Consider the following 25,986-nt stretch of genomic DNA (forward strand, 5'->3'; position numbering starts at 1 on the left):
ACATACATTATAAAATGGTCTGTGATGATATTAAAAACAGACTTGTGTGGTGGGGCTAGTCCTATGTTGTATGGAATATAGCTTCTATACCTACATAATTGTGGTGCTCAAAATCTGATCTCAGGCCACTTGTTTGTGGGTGGCTGGTGGTAAGTTACAGTCATTTTATGCTTGAATTTCTTTTCATTTGACTACAGCTCAGGAGAAAATTTTATATATCCCCTGAATCCAGCATCCCCCTTTCCCTCTGTCCACATAACATCTTTTCTGCAGAACACTAAGGATGTCATCATTTCAATGATGCATACATACATCATGAAGCAGAGCCCCCTCCATTACCCTCTGCAAGCAATCTCCCAACCACTGGATGTATAATTGCTAATTGCATCATGGAGTTGTGCATGAGTCACATGTTGACAGAGGGAGACTGTATTACATCAAGCACATGCACCCACATACACCCCCTACTATCTTTTATCACACAGCTATAATGATTTACGTTTATACAGTTTTACCTGCTGGTCAACTCCTCTATGCCTTCACCATCACCAAACTATGGAACTCACTTCCACCTTCTATAAGAAACACAAGCAGCACCACCACCTTCAAACAAATACTGAAAAATCATATCAACTCTTCCTGGCTATGTTCCTGCTCTATAACCTAACCTCTTCACTCTCCTTATATGATTACTAAACTCCTATGTCTTTTGCTACTAGTGACTGATGATATTTTCTCCATATTTATTTTTATGTTCACTTGTTGATTCTAGTACAATAATACTGATCTCTGTTTATACCAATCTGATTGAATTCATTGAATTCTGCTTTAATGTATATTTTCTGTAATCAAACAATCTAGATTCCTGCTTTTATGTCTATATTCTGTATATGTTACTATATTTACTATCTGTAACACTGTTTCTGCTTCTGTACTAATTAATGTTTATATTTTTTCTGTATCCCGTTGGAGTTTTTCTCCCCGGGCCTCCACTGAAAATGGGCTCTCTTATGCCCAGTGGACTTATCCTTGTAAACAAATGCAATAAATAAATAAATAAACAATGGCTATGATTTTATGTGCTCCTGGCCATTAGCCTAGTAATGCCCCATGACCCTCTGAACATTGCACATGTCAGTGGTGTTGTCATCCATAAGTGCTATGTTGAGGTGTGATGAGTGTATCCCTACAAAAGAGAATTCCTATCTGTGAAGTGAGTTACCATACTAATGGCCACTGCCAACATTTGGTTACATGTTTCTTCAATAACAGCTGAAGTAATATGCCTCTTGAAGACTGTTAACATCAGTTGATGCTATGTATATTGTTGCCTCACATGTGCCCTTGTACTGCAGAATATCAGCATTTTACACAGCTGTCATGCAACCATCACAGCAACAGATGCAATATGGCACAGGTATGCCTGGGTATACCTAGCATCTGGAAATTATTATCTTACATACATTAATATTACTTCATACTGATTACATGGATACATATGTTTGCATTCATACACATATTGTAGTACTGTTATATAGACAAACATATGACATGTAGGGCTTCAATTGCAACCTTGAGGTATTCATTGCATGCACTACTACACTGCTGTTCACAAAGATTAAACAGGTGTCCCCAGCATTGTGTGAGTCAACGTTTGTGTCATCAAATGTTCTGCATGAGCCACATCCACTACATTTGTCATTTGTTCAGATATGGTGTCAGGGCCCTCGCCCACACATTTCCATTGCTGTTCATATAGACGTATGATGTACAACTGATGTAATAACATGAAATAGGTAGAGCTGTATGACTATGTTAACACTTCCTCTGTGTCACATCTGATTAAGACCAAATGTTTATTTGGAGAAGATATACAGCCTGATGTCCAACTGTATCATAAATACAGATGTAGTGTGACTGTTCTCCATCACAGAAGTACAACTACATCACAGCAGTATTGTCGCTTGACAGCTTGCATGAACACATAAGGATGTATCTCAAGATTTCATGGCAGTGTCACATTTTGACTGTCAGTGCCGGGGGGGCAGTGATTGTGTGGCTCATGTTCTGAGTGTTGACATCCAGTTAATACAGGGTGCTGTATATAGTGTTTGGTACATGACAGCTTCCTCGTTCATTGACACTAGACTTTGCACCATTGTGCTTTATGTGCACATGGGCATAGTTGATGCATTGCCATCAGTCTCACATACTGTATGAATGTACCATTTACATAAAATATTACTTCTTAATTCATACATCAATTGCAGATGCTTCAGATAATATCCATTGCTGTTACAAGAGGCAAAAGCATGCAATACACAGCTGTGTGTAGGGAGTCTACTCATAATATTGTGTTGTTTGTAAGTGTTGTTATCTGTTTATATCTATGTCAGGCAGGGATACTCTAATCAAGTGCATCACATTTGGCACAGTGAGCTCCAGCACATACAGAATTATTCTTTGGGATGCATACCCATTAGGATTTGGCAGTGCAGACTTCCCTTCAAGGTGTTCTACTAGATGCTTGTGTGATACATCTATCTGTGTTGTACCCAGTAAATACACATCCCAGTGACACCATGAATGGCATGGGTTTGATTTTTGCAGGTGTGGATTGTGACTTATATGTCTTGCTAACCTCTTATCTGGCCTGGATTGCCCCTGATTTTAATTCCAGATTTAACACTGTCCCTCTTAACTCCTCCAGAAAGTGGTGTTTATTAGGGAAGGGGCAATGAATTCCCCTTATAGCATACTGTTACTACAGAACATGTATAATAAGTTACTGTTATATATTCTGTCAATACTGCAGATTAATGATCATGTGTCCCTGATTGTGCCTGTTTCTGTCTACGTTTGTCCAGTATTCTGTTGCTTTGTGCCCATGATTGTTTGAGAGTTATGCTGACATGTTAGTCATATTCAAGCAAGTTATTTTGCAAATCTTCACAGGATGCATATAACCCCATTGGATTTAATTTCCTGTCCAGTGAGCATGTCAGTGATGTTTATATCACAAGCATTCATCTCCATTGACATGTAACCTTGTGTCACTGTCACATATAAACTATCATGCTTGATGATATTAAATACTTTGCACAGGAGAGGTAGACAGCAGTACATACTGTGCTATCTACACATATGCTTATTGTAATGCTACTGACTTGTCTTGGAAGTGTACACACAGTGACATCTCCTATCTTGGGGATATTGCTATATTTACCATGCCTTCTTCTTCTTTTCTCATTCCTGTCATTCATGTCTGTGCCCATCTTCATCAGCACACTTCTCATGCCTAGTGTATGTTTCATTGTATTTACCCATGCTATCCTCCATTATTTCATTCTACAAATAACTGTTGCAGCATACGTTGCACACAGTACACTTTTCTTTACTGTGTTAATAAGTAGTTTCACCCCAGTAGTCATTGAAGCTGTCTGCATAATCTCGCCGAGCAGGTTTGCTTGTAAACAAACTTGAATGCTTCTTGTCTCTGTGCCCGTAATGCTCAGCACAGTTTCCTATCAGCTTGTGCTTGTATATGTGTAAGTGCGATGGGCAGCATGAATACATGACTAGCTCTGCTGCACATTGTATTAACACATAAACTCTCTGTAGGCTTTCCGTGAAGAATACACAGAGTTTATTGAATTCCTGGCACACTCCATAAATACATTAATATATTACATGAACAGGAATTGAGGGATATTATACCAGAAAGTGGAAATTCCTATGAGTGGCAAGACAGGTTAACATCTGAGTCCTTAATACCCTTTTCACACAGTACTTTGGAAGGCTTTACTATATACAACTACAGTCACCTAGAAGTCACAGATACCTTTTTTCAATTATTCACAAAGGGACTTAAATATGTCCCTAGTAAGTATAGTGACATTACCAAAGTGATCATAGACTTGAAGCTCTTTATTAGGAAATTAAATCTAGAGAACATGATGGGCCATACAGATTATGGTCAGAAGGGAACCAGTACATTTAATCCCCACTACACCCACAACTCAGAAACCTGGAGATGAGAATAGAACAAAGAGAGAGCTTTTGGAAACTTTGAGATTAGACCCCAATATTAGAATCATGGAACCAGATAAAGGAGGGGGGATTATTATTATGGACCAGACTTTATATGAAGGTAAGATGTTGAATTTACTTAACAACACTGACAGATACACAATAGTATCAATAAATGAAATCAACATAGCCTACAAAAAAATAGATTTGGCTATACAAAAATGATTGATTTAAACATCTACAATTTCCTATACAATCAGGAACCCAAAATTCCTTCTATCTTGAATACCTAAGGTCCATAACCTATAGTGGCGGCTCAAGGTTCCAAGATTTCTACCATTTCCAAATTTCTAGATTATAAATTTAAATATGGCCCAAGTCATCACATCTTCTCAAAGATTCCTGGGAATTCTTGAAACAGATTACACCAGACCTGGACCAACCCAACCTTAAATTCCTTACCATAGATGTGGTAGACCTGTTCTCAGTTATTCCTCATGAAACAGGCCTACAATGGTTGGATGAGGCTATTTCAGTCAGTCCTAAAGTTAAATCAGGGGACAGTTTTGTTATTATGAACTTAATGAAATTAGTTTTACACCACAACTTCATTCATTTTGGGGGAGAATTTTACAAGCAGATTTCTGGTGTCGCTATGGGGGCCAATTGTGCCCCTACCTATGCAGACATCATCCTCTCAATTTGGGAAAGCAAATTTGTCCTGAATAGTGTATACAGCAAGCACTGGGTAGCCTACCACAGGTTTTTGGACGATATCTGTATTTTTGGACAGGGTCCTACAATGAAATCCAGAATTTATGGAATATTTAGAACACAACGGATTTCCTTAAATTTACCCATCAAGTATCTGACGATAGGGTAGAGTACTTAGATGTTCTTCTTAGTAAAAGAGCACAAGGGGGTTTTAAATCCAATGTATATAGAAAGCCTACCTATTCAAATAGTTACATTCATTTTAACAGCTCTCACCCACTTCATCAGAAAAGGGGCATTGTTAAAGGACAGATGACCTCAGAAGATGAGGAATTCCTAAGTGAATGTCACAATTTAAAATCCATGTTTATGAACAGAGGATATCCTGTAATGTTCATCAACCCAATTCAGGAACAGGTGATTAAGGGCAGAAAGGACAGATATAACCCAATATTAGGGACAGGTATTACTACATCCGAGCAGAAAAGAGTAGAAAACAATGTGGATTTTCCACATGCTTTTATTACTCAATATAGTTCAAACTCCATTGACATCAGGAATATTATTATGCAAGAATGTTTATGGCCATTACTGATCTACCTAATTTGCAAGGAAAAGAATTTAAGATGGTGTTCAGTAGGGGCAAAAACATTAAAAGTTTACTAGAACAAGTACCCATGGAAAATAAAACAACGGTACCTATAAATGACAGTGTTCATATATCATACAGCCGAAGCAGTTACTATCACAGCTTTGGATAGGGTAGTAAAAGCAAGAGAGTATTATAACTGTAACAGCAATAGAGTAGTTTATCTTGCAATCTGTTTACAGTGCCCAGCTTATTATGTGGGCAAAGGATATATGAACACATGTATGATGTAAAAAAAGCTAATACAAACAATGCATTGTACAAACATACACTGACATGCCCCACAGCCAAATACAGATTCTTTGTATTAGAAAAGATCAAACTGGACCCTAGAGGAGGACCTTGGCAGGCCAAATTAGAAGAAAGGGAGACCCATTGGCAGATTTCCTTGGAATCAAACAAGAAGCCTGGTTTGAACGATTACATTTCTATCAAACCTATACTAAAACTCAAGGCTAGTAGAATGTAGATTTTTACTTTTATAACAGAGTATTATGGTTTTATATTTTTTAGATATTTTTATGTTAGTATTTTAATAGATATTTATGATTTATGTGTTAAAATATTATATGTTGGTAAAATTGTTTAGACATTTTATTATTTTGTTGAAGGTATATATAAACCAAAGTATATGCCATTTTAGGATGTATACCTTTAATCAGTTAATAGGAATCACATGTTGTATTTAAATTGGTATATATAATCATTCATTCAGATGTTTTCTTGGTCTGAAGAATGGAATATCTTGGCGTTAACCTTGGTTTTGTGGAAATAAAGAAAGTTTTAAACCAGCACCTGTCTATTTCAGAACTTGGATATTTATTGGCATTCTTCCTGAAGCTGTATTTTATTTTGTTACATTAATATATTATAAACCCTACAAACCCCAAATTATATTTTTTGCTAAACTTTTACAAACAATTTGACATATCTTGGAAACTGCACAACCTAGAAATACATTGTTATAATATATTTAGCCAGTCATAGGCTTTCACATGATAGCAAGAATTTCCTGTATGAGTTTGTGTTTATTGCGATATTTACAGAAATATAAAAACACGTGATCTGAAGTAGTTGTCTTTATTTGGTCTTCAACTTTTGGGTTCCCAGATCTGTATCAGATCTGTCTCAACTGCATATCCAGCATCTGATCCAAGCTCAAAGCTCCTCCCCTTACCCATAATGCCACTGTCTCCTTCCTCCCTTCAGATCTCATTTCCCGCCTGTAATGTCCGCATTGTGATCTGAGCTCTCAGCATAGAAGTTTGTGGTAAGTGTGTTTTTTGGCATTAAATCTTCTCTTTTGTCTCTCTATATTCCTTTTCTACTTTCTACCTCCCCTCCCCATGTTTCTGTTGGTTAAAATAAAAAAAAGACTCTTTCTCTCTCTCTCTCTACCATTCCTTGCGTGGTTTGAGTGTTTGTGAGTGTGCTGGGCCTGCATGGGATATGTCTGACACTCCCAAGCCAGGTTTCAGAAAGTGTACAGAGTGTGGCTATAATATCTCACCAGCTGATGGCCACACTCTGTGCATAAAGTGCATAGGGGCAGCTTATCTGTAGCCCTCCTGGTCTATCTGTGTGGGGTTTAACCCCAGGAACTTAAGGACAGGAGGGACAAATTAATACTCAAGGGCCTTCTTTCCTATTCAGGGACTGAAGTCCCTGTGCCTCCAGCTTCTGCTCCTGCCACCTCCCCATCCTCTGGGATTCAAACTCCAAACAAGAGGCCCAGGGATGGGGAAAAGTTCACCAAAAAAGATAGGCTGAGAAAGTGATCTCTGGATCGCTCAGCTCTGGCCAGCCCCCCACCAAAAGTACGGTTGACTCAGAGACCGGAGTCTCCCTGGGTCCATTCTCCTCAGTTCTCCCCAGAGACGGAGGAGCCCCAGATCCATTCGCCAGCTCAGGCTTCTCCTCACTGCCCCTCCAGGCCAGTGTCGGTCACCTCCTCCTCCTGCTCCACCTGGAGCCTTAGCAAAGCAGAGATGGATAGGATGATGCAGAAGTTCATCCGCATTCAGATACAGATGTAAGTCTTGCCTGCCCCCTCTCTCTCTGGAGCAGGGAGCAGAAAGCCCTTTTTCACCCTGATTACTCCTTCTCTGATCTGGCCTTCATTTTTTGAGCCCATGGATCTGAGGACTCTCAGTGTTGAGGGGTCGGTGCCAGTGGTACCTTGTACCTCAACACCGGCTATGACTTTGAGCAGGTGGGATCTGGGTTTGGTATCGGCTCTGAGTGTGTTAGAGCTCAACCTTCCTCTTGGTATTTTGGCACCTGGAGACTCGGTGCTGACTCCCTCATCAGGTCAGAAGGTGACAGTTCCTATGGTCCTTTCTCAGGAGGTCTGTTTCCCTTTGGCTTTTGATGTGGTGGAAAGGGTTATCTCGATTTCCTCGAGACCCTTGACCATCTTGTCCTTGGACTCTGTCCTGAGTCCCTCTGTTTCTGGTACAGTTCCAGCCATCCTGTCATCTCAGGGACAGCCTGCTGCCACTTTGCCTAAGGAAGCTTCTGCTTGGGAGCAGCAAGACTTTGGTGAGTCCTCCCCAAAGATCCCCACAGAGGAGATCCCTCGCAAATGTACGTGCAAAATGAGGCACATAGACTCCCTACAGGAGTCTCTCACTGAAGGCATCGATTTCGAGGAAGGGGAAGGTTTCCCCCAGTCTCCCCCCTGAGCATGTCTCCTTTGGAGACATCATGGAACTCCTCCGCCAGCAAGGGGGTTGTCTGCCCAGAAATCTACCTTGGATGAATTGGTGTTCCTTGAGGCATTTGGCACAGGGCCCTCTACTTCCTGGGTGTCCACTCCCATAGATTCTTTAGTGGACCTGATAACATCTCAGTTGTGGAAGGAACCAGACATGGTGCAGCCCATCACCAAACTCCAAATAAAGTTTTGACCCCCCCTTCAGATAGGTCTCACTGGAATAAGGCCTTCCTGGTTGGTGCTATGGTGGTAGTAGCTGCCACTAGGAAAGATCTTGATCAGGAGAGCTCTATGGTTCATCCTCCAGACTGAGAATCAAGGGCGATGGACTGCTTTGGGAAGTGGATGTAGCTTCAGTGACTTTTTCCATAAGAGCGCTGAATTATATGGCACATGTGATTCAGCTGCAGCGAAACCTTGTGAAGGAGATCTCTGAGTCAATCAATGAGTCCATGTTGGCAGAGGACAAGAAGAAGTTTTCCACTCATATGGCCACTCTAAATTCAGTCACAAACACTTTTTTATGTCTCCTCTCCCATGATACCAAGGGAGCTGCTTGAGCAGGTGGTACAGGCATAGCCATCAGGTGACATGCATGGCTCTGGATCTGTCAGTTTTTGGAAACTTTGAAGATGTCGTTCACCAGTACCCCGTATAACTGTTCCTCCCTGTTTGGAAAGTCGGTATGTGAGACTTTAGATTAGAGTGAGAAGGACGGGAAGACTCTGTTTGCCATTGGAATCTGCTTCTCTGCCTCTCATCGATCCTTTTCTAGGAATCAGTGAGGGAACAAGAAGATGTTGTTCCAGAAATCTCAGACTTTTCCCTGAGACACTCAGGACTCACATTCCCCCAGGGGCTGAGGAGAATATGATAGACATCACCCTAGAGGCAGAGGGGGCCTGAGAAATTACTGATCTCAAGAACTTTTCTCAGACAGACCCACTCAGCAGCCCTGAAGGGTTGCCCAACTGCTCATCTCTGGAGGCAGTCGGGGGCCATCTATCACTGCACCTAACAGAGTGAGAGTCCATCACAAAAAAATCATTGGGTGTTGCAAATTATATCCAGAGGCTATTAAGTCCCCTTCCTCAAGCCACCTCCACCGTCAAAACACCTCCCAAATGTTCCACCCATGCACAGGAAGGATGCAGCACTAGAAATTGCAAATCTGCTATAAAAACGGGTCATCCAATGTGTCTCCTAAGACCAATCTGGATTAGGCATTTATTTCAGGTTCTTTTTAGTGCCAAAGAAGACAGGGGACCTAAGACCAATTCTGGATCTATCTACCTTGAACCTTTCAGTGGCCAAGACAAAATTCTGGATGGTCACCCTTCACTCTATCCTGCCCTTCCTGCAGGAGTATGATTGGATGTGCTTGATCGACCTCCAGGATGTGTACTATCATATCAAGATGGACAGATGCTCTTGGAGGTTTCTCTGCTTCCAGCTAGGAGCCAATCATTATCAGTTTAGAGCACTCCCCTTTGGTCTCATCACAGCCCCCAGGATGATTACCAAAGTGATGTCAGTAGCAGCGGCTCACCTGAGACTTCAGGCATTCAGGTATTTCCCTAATTTGATGATTGGCTCTTCGCTGCCCCTTCCAGGCATCAACTTTGTCAAGTGAGGGTTTCCTTTCTTCTTCTAGCCCAGAGGTCAGGCATTACCATCAATCTCAACAAATCTTCTCCGACCCCTGTCCAAATATTAGACTTCATTGGGGCATGATTAGACACAATTCAAACCAGAGTGTTTCTTACTCTAGACAGAATACCCAGTTTGAAGCTACATGTGCTTTGCATTCTTCACACTCAGTCCCCAACAGCGGAAGTAGTATTAATGGCATCGTGGTCCATGGCAGCCACAATCAATCTGTTGCCCTTGGCACGTCTTCACATGCAGATCCTTCAGTGGACACTTGCAATGCAATGGTCCCTGTTAGATCTTCCATTGACTCCCCTGTCTGAATCTCTTGAATGTGCAGGGACTCTCTTCTGTGGTGGATTCTTTCCTCAAACCTTGTTTGGGAACGGCCCTTTCTCCTACCTTTTCCCATGGCCAAGGTGACTACAGACAACTCTCAGCTGAGGTGAGGGAGCATGGCTCAGGAAGGACAGTTCAAGGCACATGGTCTGCTCTATGAGACCAATCTGCATATCAATGTCCTGGAGATGAGGGTAGTGGTCTTAGTGTTGCAAGCTCTCCATGCCCATCTTGCTTCAGGAATGATTGCTTTCCAGACAGACAATATGTTGGTGGTCTGGTACATCAACAAACTGGGGGGAACCAGGTCTTACCCCTTATGCTGTGAGGCCATGAGAGTATGGGAATGGGCGATTTCCATCAGCAGTTTTTCTGGTGGCAATGCACATTCCAGGGTGGTCCAATATTCTAGCGAACAGGCTCAGCAAATCTATTCTGATGTCTCATGAGTGGTATCTGAATCCTTCAGTAGTGGAACAGATCTTTCACAAGTGGGGTCAACCTTGCTGCAATCTATTCACCTCTCCTTCCAACATGAAATGCAGTGAGTTCTTCATTCTGAGCCCCCCTCAGGAGGAATCCACCAGAGATGCTCTGATTCATGCTTGGCCCCCTGGTCTTCTGTATACTTATCCTCCTCTTATCTTAATATCAAAATTTCTTCAGAAAGCTTGCAGGCTGGGGAGCCTAGTTTTCCTCATTTCCCCATTCTGGCCTCGCCAAGTCTGATTTCCCTCTCTGAGGTCTCATCTGGTGGCTCCACCATTGATGTTATATCTGGTTCTGGATCTCATTTCTCATCTCTCAGGGATTCCCCATCCAGACCTGGACAGTCTAAAGCTCACTGCTTGGCTGCTCCAGTTATCATGATGGTCAGAACTTCTGGATTATCCTCTTCCTTTAAAAGAATTCTAGTGACGGCTCATAAGTCTTCCACCAGAAAAGTGTACTCCAGTAAATGGAAATGTTTCTCTATATGGGCCTCTTGGCATACATTAGATCCTTTCACTGCTCCAGTTTCTGCTGTATTGGAATTTTTATCGGGAATTTTTCATCAAGGTGCCAGTTTTTCCTACATAGTTCAACTTGCAGCAATTTCTAATTATCATGTGTGGGATAATATGGCTTCTTTAACATCTTTACAGCTTTGTAAGGCCTTACTCAAAGGTACCTTTCTTCTTTGACCCCCAGTAAAGGACCCTACGCCACCATGGGATCTTACCCTAGTACTTCAAGCCTTAGTTTCACCTTTTTTTGAACCTGTAGCTTCAGTAGATATGCAATTCCTATCCTGGAAGACTGTCTGTCTGGTTGACATTACTTCTGCCCGGAGATTTCAGAAGTTCAAGCTCTGTTGATCAATGCCTTTTAGATGATTTGTCACAAGGACAGGGTGTCTTTGCATACTAATCCATCTTTGCTATCTAAAGTAGCTTCAGAGGCCAACATTAATCAGGTAATCAACCACTCGGTCTTGTTTCCAAAGTTTCAAAACAAGGGAGAATACAAATTGCATTTATTAGACGTGCACAGACAGTTATGGTTCTACTTGCACAGGACAAAAACCTTTCATAAATCTGACCAACTCTTTATTTCTTACTCCAAACCCTTTTAGGGAAACCTATCTCTAAAGTTACTTTTCCCTGTTTGATTTCTCAATGTATCATTTGGGCATATTCAGCCTAGGGGAATTTCCCCACCAAGTCAGGTGAAAGCACATTCCGCCAGGTCTATGGCCATATCAGCAGCTTTTTGGTCTAGAGTTTCATTAGATGATATTTGCTCTGCAACCACTTGGCCCTCATCCCATACCTTCATCTCACATTACAAATTGGACATTGTATCCACAAACAGGGCATCCATTGGCTCTATCATGCTCCAGAATATCCTTCCATGAGGGCCTCCCAGGTGTCTGGTAGCTGGGGTCTCTTTCCCACAGGTTGAAGACCAAATGAAGACAACTACTTCAGATAAATATATAATATGTACTCACCATAACATTCCATCTGAGTAGTTGTTCTTCATTTGTCTTCAACCATCCCTCCCTCCTGCCACTGGCCTTGTGTGATCAGTGGTCACTGCCTAAGTATTATGGAGGTGGTCACCTTAAGGTGCCTCTTATCCTTGTGTTGCTTTCTTGTATGGACAAGTCTCTGTTTGGTCAGATGATGGTACTGGATTAGACAGCAAACTCGATCTGAGGGGAAGAAGGAGACAGGGGCATTATGGGTAAGGGGAGGAGCTTTGAACTTGGATCAGATGCTGGATATGCGGACGAGCTGGATCTGATATGGATCCGGGAACCCACAGGTTGAAGACAAATGAAGAACAACTACTCAGGTAGAATGATGTGTTGAGTACATAACTTTTTTTTAATTGCATAATTAGCAATATAAATAACACTGAGTATCTCTCAATATGTGCATCTTAGAGTACAAATATCAAAGACAAGATTTCTTCAACAACATTTAAAGTTTCACTTGATATCAGATGTATTAATTGCATATGGAAAAAAATGCTTATTTTCATAATTACTAAAAAATAGCTTACAATGTATCATGTATAATGTAGCATAAACAGACAATGACAATGAATTTTTCTGTCTTTCTCTATGGCATTCGGATCATATTGCTCAATAGCATATAGGTCTCTTAATTATGAAAATATGACTATAAATATGAAAATATAAATAGTAAGTGACAAATGGTGGTTAATTCTCCAGTGTAGGACAGCGTTGATCTTAATGTCATTTTGTTAATAAAGCATTGCACTTCCTAATACTGCCTTTTATTAGCTGGTAATTTACATAATTAAAGAAGCCAGTCTCAAGAAAGGTATGGATGACATAAGGAGCTATGCGTGTTAACTCGAAGTATACAAATAGACACTATAGACTTGAATGCATTAATAGTTTTTAATGTCAGGAATGCCTATAAAATGTTAAATATGTTCCAGTTGATGGAAGCCAGTTATGTACTGAGGAGTCTATCAAAAGGTTGTAAGTTAAGAGTCTGTTCTGGATTTAAAGCATTGATATTCACAAATTGTTTGCCACCCTGTTTTATTTTCACTTGTTTCCAGCAAAGTATATATATTGCTTCAGGTGCCCTTTTAACTTTTTAACAATTTTAGGTCAGTTCTATTATTTTGTGAAGCATATGAGGCATCCTCCTCATCTTTCTTGGTAAAGCTCTTGTTAGGAGAATGTAATAGTAATGTAGGAAGGGTTTAGACTTAGTTACTCATACTTCCTAATGTGAAGTTTCAATCTTAGCTTTATGCTTCAGTAAAACTTGTTTCATCTCAAAGCAAACTTCCAAATGTGATTAACACAGTTATTTAACCATCCAGCAAGAGTTAGATGATTTTTGGTTTGCAATGAAATTTCAAATTGATTATTTTAGAGGAGCTTAGAAGTAATACGGAGACATTATTTCTGGGTGGGATTGGGCCGGTGTAGCAAATGTATTTACATATGATGTGCAAAGCAATAGTAATATTGATGGGGTAGATTATATCCAATGAACAGTGCAGTATATGTTGAATTTGGTTATATGTTTGCATACGCATAAGGGAATTCTAAAAATTCTTACAAATATATTCCAAAGTTTAACTTTAGTTAAAGTACTTACAATGTAACACTGTTCATGTGTGATATGAACATGAAATGTAACATTAACAAGTTAAATTTTTATCTAGTACATTAATGCACCATATATTGGCTTTGCTTACATAATGGTTATTTGTACACATATAAACACACACATACATACAAACATGCAGTTTTATGTATGTATTTGTGGAAAATATGCTTTACAGTATGAACCTGTGCCAAATATTACAACTGAAGCTTTGCTGTCTATATTTAAACAACTCAAAAATGAAGCCTCACAAATGTAGGCAGCTTCACAATATATAGATGGGATCTTCCATTTAAACCTCTTCCTCATCATCAACATATGGGAGGAACACTATGGTCCTGCACATGTACAGATAGAAGTAAAATGTGATGCAGCCCAGAAGATGTGATATAATAGACAAGTGGACATACTATGGTATCAGGCAACATTATCTTCCTATGTAGAGATACTAATCCTATATATATATATATATATATATATATATATATATTTCTATATATATCTGTAAGTGAATACTACCGATGTGTGTTAGTAATCCAATGTGCATGTATATGTGTATGTGAATACTATCAATGTGTGTTAATAATCCCATATATATATATATATATATATATATATATATATATATATATATATATATGTGTGTGTGTGTGTGTGTGTGTGTGTGTGTTCGCCACGCAAGAAAATTATTTTCCTGTGCCCCTGTCAAGCAGAGCGAATTCTATCGATGTGTATGACATACCGGCCATACTTATCTTTCTAATGCCTTATGTTACTAATGGGCTTCATCAGAATAGAATGTTTCATAATCTTACTCAGTTCAAAATGTGTTCCTTGCCAGGGACTGATAGGAAACAGGTTAATATTCACAGACACTTTCTGATCCCATAGTATGTGTTAAGGTATACATGTTTTGCAGAGCAAACCAGCTATGTTGGTGTAGAGGGATGAAACCCTACAATGACGCAGGCCTGAGTTGAGTTATGCTATCCACCCACCTATAAGAGCTGGCAGGCGGAAGTAATTCTGAGGATATGCTGGTTCACCTTTATTTGATGGGAGGGATAATGAGAATATGCTGGAGTGAGGCAGGTGGTCCTTGTTGCCCTGGGTTTTGGTCAAGAACGGAACTGTGACTGACATCTGGATTAGGTGAATTTGCAGGCCATGAGAGGATATTGTCACTTTTGGAGATGGGCACAGAGATGACTAAAGAGAAGCTATGCATAATAGCTCAACCTCACCTTCTAAATGATGCCAACATATAGAGGTTGGGCCTGCTAGCTCTGTTCTAACCATCCTATCTGAACATCAGTAATAGTACCTAGGCTCACTCACTGTTCTCAAACAGGCAACTGGTGACCACAACAGAGAGGCATTAATCACCTGAGTTACACTAAATAACTTGCTATTAAGGAGAGGAAGGCTTAGAGGAGAAACACCCACAAAAGTCAGACCGAACGATGTATCATACATAGATTTGAAAAAACAAAATCTTTCAAAAGAAGATGCATATGATGCAGGTCTTTCTGTTGAGTTATTTTTTTGGTTTAGTATTGTTCTGGCACAGGCATTTAGCCTTCTTGAGCTGACAGTGCTTGTGTCTTAAATAATTGTTTGTGATGTACTCACAGATTATGGGAACTGTAGTAGATAAAATTGAAGGTACCTCATCTTTACACTATTCACAAGTTATAAAGTCTTTAAATAATAGATTGCATTATTTGTTGTATGTTGCAAACAATCCTTTAATGCCTAAATTTACAAATACTGGAATTTTGGCTGCACCCAATGATTCACTAGAACCAGCCATTAATGATTTGACTGATCTGAAAGTTAAATGTCTTAAGCAGAAAATACAGCCTTTTAAAAAGCTTCAATGGAAGTGATTAAGCTTTGAGGTATATATGAAGCTAAAGATCATACCTTGAGGCTTGAGAATCTTAAAAATGCTTGCCTATAAGGATACATACCCTGAACTTCTTAAGACTTGGCAGGCACATAATTTAAAAAGTTGCCTGGAATATATGACTCTTATGAATAATTTTTTTGTGACTGTTGAGGCTGAATTACTGGGTAGCATGAATGAGTTAAGCATGGAGCTAGAAACACACCCATCTAATGTGCAGTATAAGAAGCTCTTTGATGACGTGATGGATCAAATAAAATGTTTGAACAACATTTGCTACTAAGAAGAGGAAACAACAGCATGATAACTGAGATTTTGAACAGGGGAATGGCTTCACTTGGCCAGTAAACCCACTATGCGTATATAGCATGCTTGGAGGTGAACAGAATAATGTGGAGATCACATCCTCATCATTTTCTGCTCCTATATTGTTGCCGCAGGTTGATGATGTTGGTGAGCACCGACGTGGTCCCTTTATCCACGCCTCAGCAGAGCAAAGAAAATTTATGGACAGAAAGGCAAAGGAAAAGTAAAAATGTACCAAAGCCCAAGGATGAGGAGCAGATCACAGACTTAACCAAGGTATCTAGCAATAATCACAGACTTAACCAAGGTATCTAGCAATGATCACAGACTTAACCAAGGTATCTAGCAATGACATCGCGCATAATGTTTTTCTTATTCATTGACTGATACTGAAATGGAAGTATTGAATAAGGGGGTGACTTTTATTCCAGCTGAGAATGGTCATATTTCAGACTGTTTAACAGATTTGAGTCTATTATCTCAGTTATTTGTTCTGCACGTGAATGGACTCAACCAGTGTCTTATACAAGATCTAGCATTTGTTTTCCAACAAGTTATCCAGTAGTGAGTGTGTTTCAAAAACCTAAAAAAACACCTATACAACATGGCTGAGTCTTCTAATATGAATTCTAATGGCTTCAAAAATAAAATGAAAAACTTGCTGTAAAATCATTAGAGAATAATGATGAATTAACGATCACATCAGTTGATAAAGGTGGGGCTATCGTAGTGATGGATAGGGTTAAATATATTGATGCTATTTTGGGACATCTGCAGAATGAAGATATTTATAAACTGATCACAAAGCCCCAGGAGGATAAGCTAATTTCTGAGCATGATACTCATATCTATAGTATCTGAATGATTCACTGGAATTGGAACTGTGACACATATCCTGGTACCAGTTATATATGGTTTAGCAATGATCCATAAAAACCTTAATGATCTTCCATTTAGAGTGACTGTTTCATCACAAGGTTGGGTTACTGAACCTATATCCTTATATTTACAGGATAAATTGAAAGGGATGTTAAAAATGTGCAAAGTTTTATTAAGGCTAGAGCATATTTTTTAAGGAAATTAGCTTTATAGAAGAAGGATTCATTCATAGACTTCTTGCATTGGCCAGGAATCAAACCCAAGTTAATTGCTTGGAAGGCAGCTATGCTCACCACTATACCATCCATGCTACAAAGGTACGAGTGCTGCTACATATTTATTTGTTATGCTGGATGTTAATTGTTTGTGATGAGTCCTAACAGCTATGATATAGAGGCCAATAGACAGGGTTTGAATCTGAATGCCAATTCTACAAATGTTCTCAAACTATATGTGAGTTATGACAATTAGTACTGGAAAATAATGTTTGAAATTTCAGGACTACTATTACCTACAGAAAAAAGTAGCAGCAATGAGCAGTAATGTAGCTAATACTTATGCTAACTTAATTATGTCAATATGGGAAGATAGTTAAGTATTTAATTCTTGTAACTCATATCTTAAAGATGCTTAATTCTATAAATACTCTGTAGATGATATATTTATGTTATGGAACAGTTCAGCTGAAGGTCTTGAACAATTTGAGAATAACCTAACATCAACTGTTAATTTTTTAACTTTTAAGAAAACTTATTCACTGTATAAAATATGACATAGAGTTAGAAAAGAATTTAATAATGAGTTGAATGCAAATTTTTATAAGAAACCTACATATTTACATCCTACAATTATGCACCCACATTTTACTTTTAAGAATGTATTAAAAGAGTAACTGATTAAGTGTTTGATGGGGTTTATATCATAACATTGAATTCGCATAACATTGGACGGCCATAACCTCGAATGTGACGTTCATCGAATCTGTTCATGTACGGGGCAGCACACCCCCCGCTAATTATATATACCAATGCCGAGGTCACACTACAGTGAGGAAAGTGCATATTTACTGATCCTCACTGTACTCTGATCCCACAAGTGCAGATTCGATGAACGGCACATTCGAGGTTATGGCCGTTCAAGGTTATGCAAATTCGATGATATGATATACACCCGCTATAAATATCTTAGAATGAGAGAGAAAATAATACCGCAAATGAGGGTCACCTTTCCATGTCATAATTGCACTTGTGTGCTAATGAACAGAAATTCCTTTTTTCTTCATCCGTACAAAAATTGAATATAGATTTAATAGTTATGTAATCTATATCACCACTAATGTGGTGTGTATTGCTACCTGTATGAAATGTAATTTATTCAGTACTTTTCCGTTATCAGGGCAACACTTTAAATGCGGTAAGTGGTGGTTGAAATCATCACATGACTGCTTATTTTGTGTGTTAGAGCTGTGTACTGTAAACTAAATTATCCCAGGGAATACACTGGGAGAAACTGTGTCTTTTTAGTTTGCTAAAGCAAAGAAACAGTACTACACATTACTAATGTTATCATACACATTAAAAAAAAGAACCGCTTTAGAGCTTACAGCTGTGCGAGAATTCCACCTGCCAGCTACCATTTTTAAAGTGTCCTTTACATTACAGAGAGATAAAATAAAAAAAAGCACAGAAGCAAGTAGCTTTGTATAAATAAAACACACAGAAAAGATAGATATCCACCAATATCCAAGACAGAAGTCTTAAAAACTATAGTCATCTCACCAGAATGCGCTTATGTATTAAAGGTATATCATTGTGCTCAAACGTTGAGGTTCACAGTTAAAGAGGTTACACGAATATTTTATTTACATGTCCTATATATCTCAAGGAGTTAAAACTAAGTGAAGGTTTAATCTGACGAAAACAGCATGCGCGGACCCTTTTAAACTGTTTTGTATTTTTTTGGGATGGTGGAGTTGCGCGCTTACTTATCTAACTCATTTGTAAACTGGATGAGTGGACAGTCACAGATCCAAAGACTTTTTTTTCAGTCACTAACCATAGTCTGATGATAAGAAAGAAAAGAAAAAGAACAACATAATACGGACATACAACTTTAAGTGCGGAAGGTACATAGCACATAAAATTATGCATTATAACCGTGCACATTAAAAGTGTTGCCTCGGTAATGGAAAAGTGCCATTTATTCTATATAGGTAAGACAAATATCAAACTTAAAGAAAGGATTATTGGACATATGTCTAATATAAAGAGACTGGTGAAGGCAAATGCTTCAGCAAAGCATATAACAGAAAATGATAAAACACATCACTTTAAATTTGCAATTTTACAACTGGTTGAGAACTGTGATAGAGATGGGCATTTGGTAAGCAAAACTGAAACTCTAGAAGTAAAATGGATGAACATTTAAAGGTCTTATCAGCCACCAGGGTTAAATGATATGAGTCATTTAAAACCATGTTTAAAAATGCGACCACTAGAATAATGAATGTTTTTTTTTTTTTTTTAATTGTTTTAAGCTAGTATGTTTATATTTGACTATTATTGATGTGTATGCTTTTAAGAGATGATTATGTTAGTTAGGATGATTTCACTGAATTGGGTTGTTTAAATGGTAAATGGTTTTGTTTTTTACTGCCAGTTTTAAACCTGATGAAGCACACTGTGTGAAAGCTGTTGAGCTAGTGGTTCTGTAGTTTGTATATTAAATCTGTGAAGTACCCGGATGTTTTTTGAGCGTTTTTTTTCTGTTGAGCTTTCTGGTATATTATTCTTCTGGCTCAGACTTTCAGCCTGCTTAAGCTAGTGGTGTTTGTGTCTTATGCCTAAAATATCATAGAAAAGTAGAGTACCATTGAGTATGTTCACAGGATCATAGGCTCAAAGGAGTTGTAAGGCAACTAAGCTGTGAGGCCATTTCAACTTTGCAAGTACCCAGCCTTAGGCCTTACTTTCCTATTCAAGGATGGCAGGCTAGTCATACCAGGGATGAGTTTATGAATAACTATCTAGTTGCCCAGCTGATTTTTAAAGGCAGACAGTGTTACACACTGTTTAACTTGAAGAGGAAGCTTATTCCAGAGAAGGGTCTGCAACTGCATGGCAAATATCTCTGTCCACTTTGTCTTATTTATTATTTTCTGGCCCTTAGTGTTATTAGGACTATTTGATTTTGGAGGTATGAGAGTTCTTAGACTATGGTATCATTATGACCCTATAAGCAAGGTAAGGAACACTTTCTAAAGACCCTATATGATATCAAATACAGAGATATAGCTTCCAGTCTCTCTTGGTAGCTCAGGTTATTTAAGGCCTTGATATTTTTAATTAAGATTCTCTGTGGTCTTTCTAATTGCTTAAGATGTTTTGTAATGCACTTCCCAAATGGGGCATCGTAATCTATGATGGGTCTAATCAGTGAAGAGTACAGGAAAATGAGGACTTCTTTTGATTTAGACAAAATACTGATTGCTATAAGGTATGTAAGTTAAAAAGATTTCCTAAACTCCACTGTAATATCATCATTATTTGAGGGAGCTACCCACACAAGTACCCTGGTTTCTCACTACCTTCTCATTTTAAAGAGATGCGTTTTATATATTGTAATATGAAGTTAGGGGTTGCTTACTGAATGCAACAATGTTGCTCTGTGTATCACTGAGTTTGATCTCTTTTTTGTACACCAGCTATTGACAAGTGTAAGCCACTGTTGAAGTGCCTGTATGTCAGACGGGAACATGATGAAGACTCCCAGCTTATAATCATCTGCAAACGTTGCTAACCAGGGATCCTCATTTGAAGTATGATGATCTGAGAAGCAGATACCAAATAGCAAGGATCCAGCACAGACCTCTGAAGGACTCCACTCGTCATCTTATTGTCCTTGATGCAAACCCATACTGTTACTGTGTGAGTCCTGTCCCCAAGGTGGATGACTTTCCACCTAATCATTTACTGTTCAGTTTGGAGTGTCTTCAGCTTATGTATTATATTTACATGAGGTATGGTATATAATTCCTTGGCAAGTTTAAGGTACACTGTGTGGACATCTTGGCCACAGTTTACAGCCTATGTGACTCTTTGAAACAACATTATTAGAATCACCAGGCAAGGTCACTCCATGACAAATCCAAATTGTTAGAGGTTGATTCTGAAAGGATTTTTTATATCATTGATAATTAGGCTGGTTATGATATATTTCATGACTTTGCACATAAGACTGATAGAGTTCAATGGTGGTGCTACCTTTGTGGAGTAACATCATACATATGTGAAACAAAGCCTTTCGCTAGGCTCTGGATAAAGATATTGAGGAGTGGGTACACCTGTCCTTCTTCAGTATGATTTATTATGCAGACAGACATGTTATGAGGCCCCTTGGATGAGGTGATCCCCATTCTGAAGAGTACTTTCAGTTCATGATTTCATGATTTTTGTGATGGTTGTTGTTTTGATTCCATCTAGTATAACCTGGCTTGTAAAATATGTCTCTGTAGTGAAGTTGGCTCTAAATGTATTTGCTCGTATTTGGATGAATATTCATTGGATGGGAGAAGGTAATACCAATATGAATGAGCTCTGAGCAACACTGAGTCTTGTTCCTTGTTTCCCTGCCACAGCTAAAGAACAATCTGTGGTTGTCTTTGGCTTTTGTAGCTAATCTGAGTTCATGGGACACCTTAATTTTTCTGATGTTCTTTTTAGTCTCAACTAGCTGTTTGATGTTCTTCTTAATTTGGGTGTCTTTTGTTCTGCTATGGAAGTTAAGGAGTGTCTTACTTTTATTGTATAATGTATTAATGCTTTTAAACAAGCACAATGGTTTGCTTTTACATTTCCCATTTTGCTTGGATTTAGATAGGGCTACCAAATTAATACAAATGTCCAGCTGGTAGTAAAGCTTACCTGCATAACTCTTTGCAGTATCAACATTTTGAGTTTCAGTGCTATACTCACATTTGGAAACTTGATCATAGAATCATACAATATTGGTACTTTTGAAGTGCTTAAATTCTTGGATATGTGATTTTGATGCAGAAGGTTACTTGTTTGTGATCTGTCATGACCAGTGATGGGGATACTTTGGGGACAGTACATATAAATGCCAAGTGTCATAGGACCAAATCAAGCACATTCTGTCCACTAGCGTGGTCCTTAACAACCTAGTCCAGGGAAGTCTGGTTTATATAATCTAAGAATTTCTTTGTATGTCCTACACTAGTTTATTACTTGGTATTTAAAGTCACCAGGGATAATAGCATTCCTTCTTATTGGGAGTTCATCAGAAAGATTTAGGAGTGTTATATGATTTTCTGGGGACATAGGGTGGGCCTGTATCATTCTATGATTTGATAGTTGATCCTGTTTAGTGTGATTTGAATCTCTTTAAGCTCTGCTTGTGGGTGTCCAGGTTTCAAGGTAATGCAGTCTTTAACAAATACAGCCATGATGCCACAGTTTACAGCTGGTCTAAATGAGTGGTAAGATAAAAACCCAGTTACTTAGTAAGTGCTATCTGGGGTATTACACCAGGCTTTATAACAACACAGACATGGATGTACTCCAAATACAAGATGGCCTCAAGTTCCAGTAATTTCTTGTTTAGATTCCTAGCATTAAGTAGAGATACATTGATGTTTTTTTCCTGGGTGGTTTGTCTTGGAAGTTAGGTTGGGATGTCTGTTAACTGAGCCCTGTCTAAAAAGACACAATTGTGGCAGAAAAAGCTTTTGCCCATGTTTGGAAGTATTGAAAGGAAAACTGAAAGCCATCCTTGGTGAAGTAAGTCCAGTTGTCAAACATCTCATCCCATGCTGGCACAAATACTGAATCCCCCTTGGAATGACATCAGGTGTTTAACTAACATTTAATGATAATACTTTTTCTTTATACTTAGGTATTATTCTTAGTAATGGAAGGATTCCACTCACTACTTTGCTGTTTCCTACATACACATATAACTGTTATGTTTTAGCATCCCATATTCTTAACAGCATGATCACACGTGTACAATATTGAACGGTCTACTGTCTAAAGTAAGGTGAAAAAGCAAGTCAGTAGTGGTTCATATATGTTAGTATTTGTCAGATTGTAAACCTGTAACAGCACACTCACATACCTCTCTTGAGCAGTAGCAGAAGCTATAATGCCCATTATCACACACTATTATGTTTGGCTCTGTCATGATGGTAAAATGTAGTTATATAAGTATGGAACAAGAAAAATACCATTTGCAGTTTTACCCAATTACCCATGAGTACTTTCTGCCTACTGGCAGTAAAGTGTATAGAATTACATAACAATCAACACGTGCTACACATTGTACTGACAACAGCAGTGTACACAGACAATATAAAATATGTCCAACATGCATTATATTTACCAGACTGTGTAACACTGTCACAACCCCATGGAATTAATATTTTACTATTATAAAATGTACTAGGCAGTAACACATTGCTCTGTTCTGTTGGCTATGGGCACGCTGGTTTGTATGGTTAATGGAAGTGAACATTGTTTAGACCTTGAACTTGAAGGAACATTGTGTTGTTATATTACTACAGTATCCATGATGTACTGACTATCAGAGAAAAAATTGGTGTCCTCATTTGCTGTGTTACTGGAGTTCCTTTCTGCCTTTTTAACTGAAGCTGTTTGGGCAGTCAATTCAAAGTAAATATGATGCAATTCACAAATAAATTTGGAGCTCCTATATCTACATGCAGACGTGCAATAAACATGCAGTCAGCTATAGTTACATATTATCCATGAGTTTTTGCTAGATGCTTGCATTATACGTATCTATTGTATTAATGGGTCTACTTCATAACATCAAAATTTCATAACATTGAATTTCATAACATTGAGACCATAACACTGAAAATTCAAAACCCTGAAAACCCAAAACACTGAAAACAGAACATTGAACGTCTGCTTCATAACATTGAAAACTACATTGCACAAGTAAATAATATCACCTCCATCTACAACAACACCTAACTAACAAACACACTTTTTACTATGTTTCTGCAGGATGGCAAGCCCCCCTGCACCACCCCCATGTTGATACAGTGAGGTTAGGAAATTAACTTTTTTCCACTGTAGTGTGATCTTGGAGTTGCTATATTTAATTTACGGGGAGAGTGGGGGGCAGGAACCCCCCACATGGGGGGTGCAGGGTGGCTTGCCCCCTGCAGAAATTCAGTAGAAAGCGTGTTTGTTAGTTAGGTGTTGTTATAGGTGCAGAGGATGTTATTTACATATGCATTGTAGTTTTCAATGTTATGAAGCACACTTTCAATGTTCTGAGTTTTCAATGTTTTGGGTTTTCAATATTTTGGGATTTAGATATTTTGGTCCCAATGTTATAAAATTCAATGTTATGAAATGTCAATGTTATGAAGTAGACCCCTATTAACATAATTGCATTTTAATAATCCATTAACACATCACAACATGAAGTAAATTCACAGGAGAAGTGTTGATAGGCATATTTCTAGGATCCATGCACTAATGGCAATAGCACATGTCCAAGATTAACCCCATAAATACATGCGCCACATACTGCTAGTATGCATTTTACAATACACATGACAATGCATCATACCTATTACTCAATTAACTATACCCACTTGCAAATAAGCAAAGCTACAGTACATTTACATTACAGAAAGAAAGAAAGAAATACATAAATAACTCCAACCTGCATGGTATTTACTTACAAGTGGTAGCTAGCATTTTATGTAAACCTAATGCTAGTTGAATATGCTTCATTTTGCCTATGGATGCCACTATTGAGATACACCAAATATCACATATTTCCTGTCATATAATCCTATAAACTTTCCTACAAACATGGAACAAAAAACAAACTACTGGTTTGTTCCCAAATCCCTTTCCCATTAAAAAAAAACAAAATTTAAAGTCCTGTCTCTTGATAATATAGCCATTGAAGTCACTTCTCATAGCAAATTATTAGAGATGACAGTGAATGATAATCTTAAATTCAACCTGCGTATACAAAATTGAATAAGAAAAACTAATCAAAATCTAGGGATGTTTAATAATGTCAAAAACATTTTCACAAACACAGCTAAAGCTACACTCGCCACTACTTATCTCCTCCTCAAACTTCTTTGTGGTGCTCCCACCCTTACTAACCTTAAGGTACCACAAAAAAACTTGAACAATGCTATAACAAAGTTGCTAAATTTGTAGCAAGTGCCCCATTCAGAACCCACACTGTATAGCACTAAAAAGCTTAAGCTGATTAGAGCTACTCCGTCAACTAACATATACTCATCTTCTTACCACCTATAAAATTATCCAGAATCCATTTGCTTGTCCAGCACTAAATAACATTTTATACAACTATGTCAGTCATTAAGAACTAATGACCAAAACCCCATCTGTCCCAAACCTATCCTAGCTGCTGGAAATTGTCTGTACTGGTATCATGTCGCTAAGGCATGGAACTCCTTATCTCTAACCATCAGGTCAAAACATTCTGAAAGACTTCCTAGCCAAAAGCTCTCTCTGGTCTTGCTCAACATCTGGATAGACTATATCCCTAAATGTGAACAAATACCAATTCACACCTTACATCTCCTTAATCTCCCTTCTTCACTTCCTTCCTTATATCTATCAATTTCTCTCCCCTGGCTCCCTAAATATACCATAAGCCTGTTTTTCTCTCACTTCATAATGCAATTCCTGTTTGAATTACACTAAACTTACCTTAATTTGTCTATAAATGGGTACAATTAATTTCTCTATAAGCTGGTCAAATTTCTAAACCATTAAATCATTGTCATATAACTTGTATCTCTTCTTAACCAATGTTGCCATGTTATGTCTAGCATGGTGTAATTATTTCATCTGTAGTTGGTTTTGTATGATTTTTAAAGACTGTAAGATTATTAGTTTTAAAATGTTTTGTAATACTTTGGTGCTTTTCTCCCCATGCCTCCACTGAAAATGGAATCCCACCAGTTGGACTTTCCTAATAATCAAATGTCAATAAATAAATAAATAAATAAATACATCTATCATTTGGTACTGTGCTAGTCAGAACTGTTCATTTGCTTACATTTTACTAACACTGTAGAGCCCTTTATAATAGTATGTTGTACTGGTAA

Source organism: Protopterus annectens, chromosome 2.part0, assembly GCF_019279795.1.
Source record: "Protopterus annectens isolate FY-2018-M chromosome 2.part0, PAN1.0, whole genome shotgun sequence".
Lineage (NCBI taxonomy): Eukaryota > Metazoa > Chordata > Ceratodontiformes > Protopteridae > Protopterus > Protopterus annectens.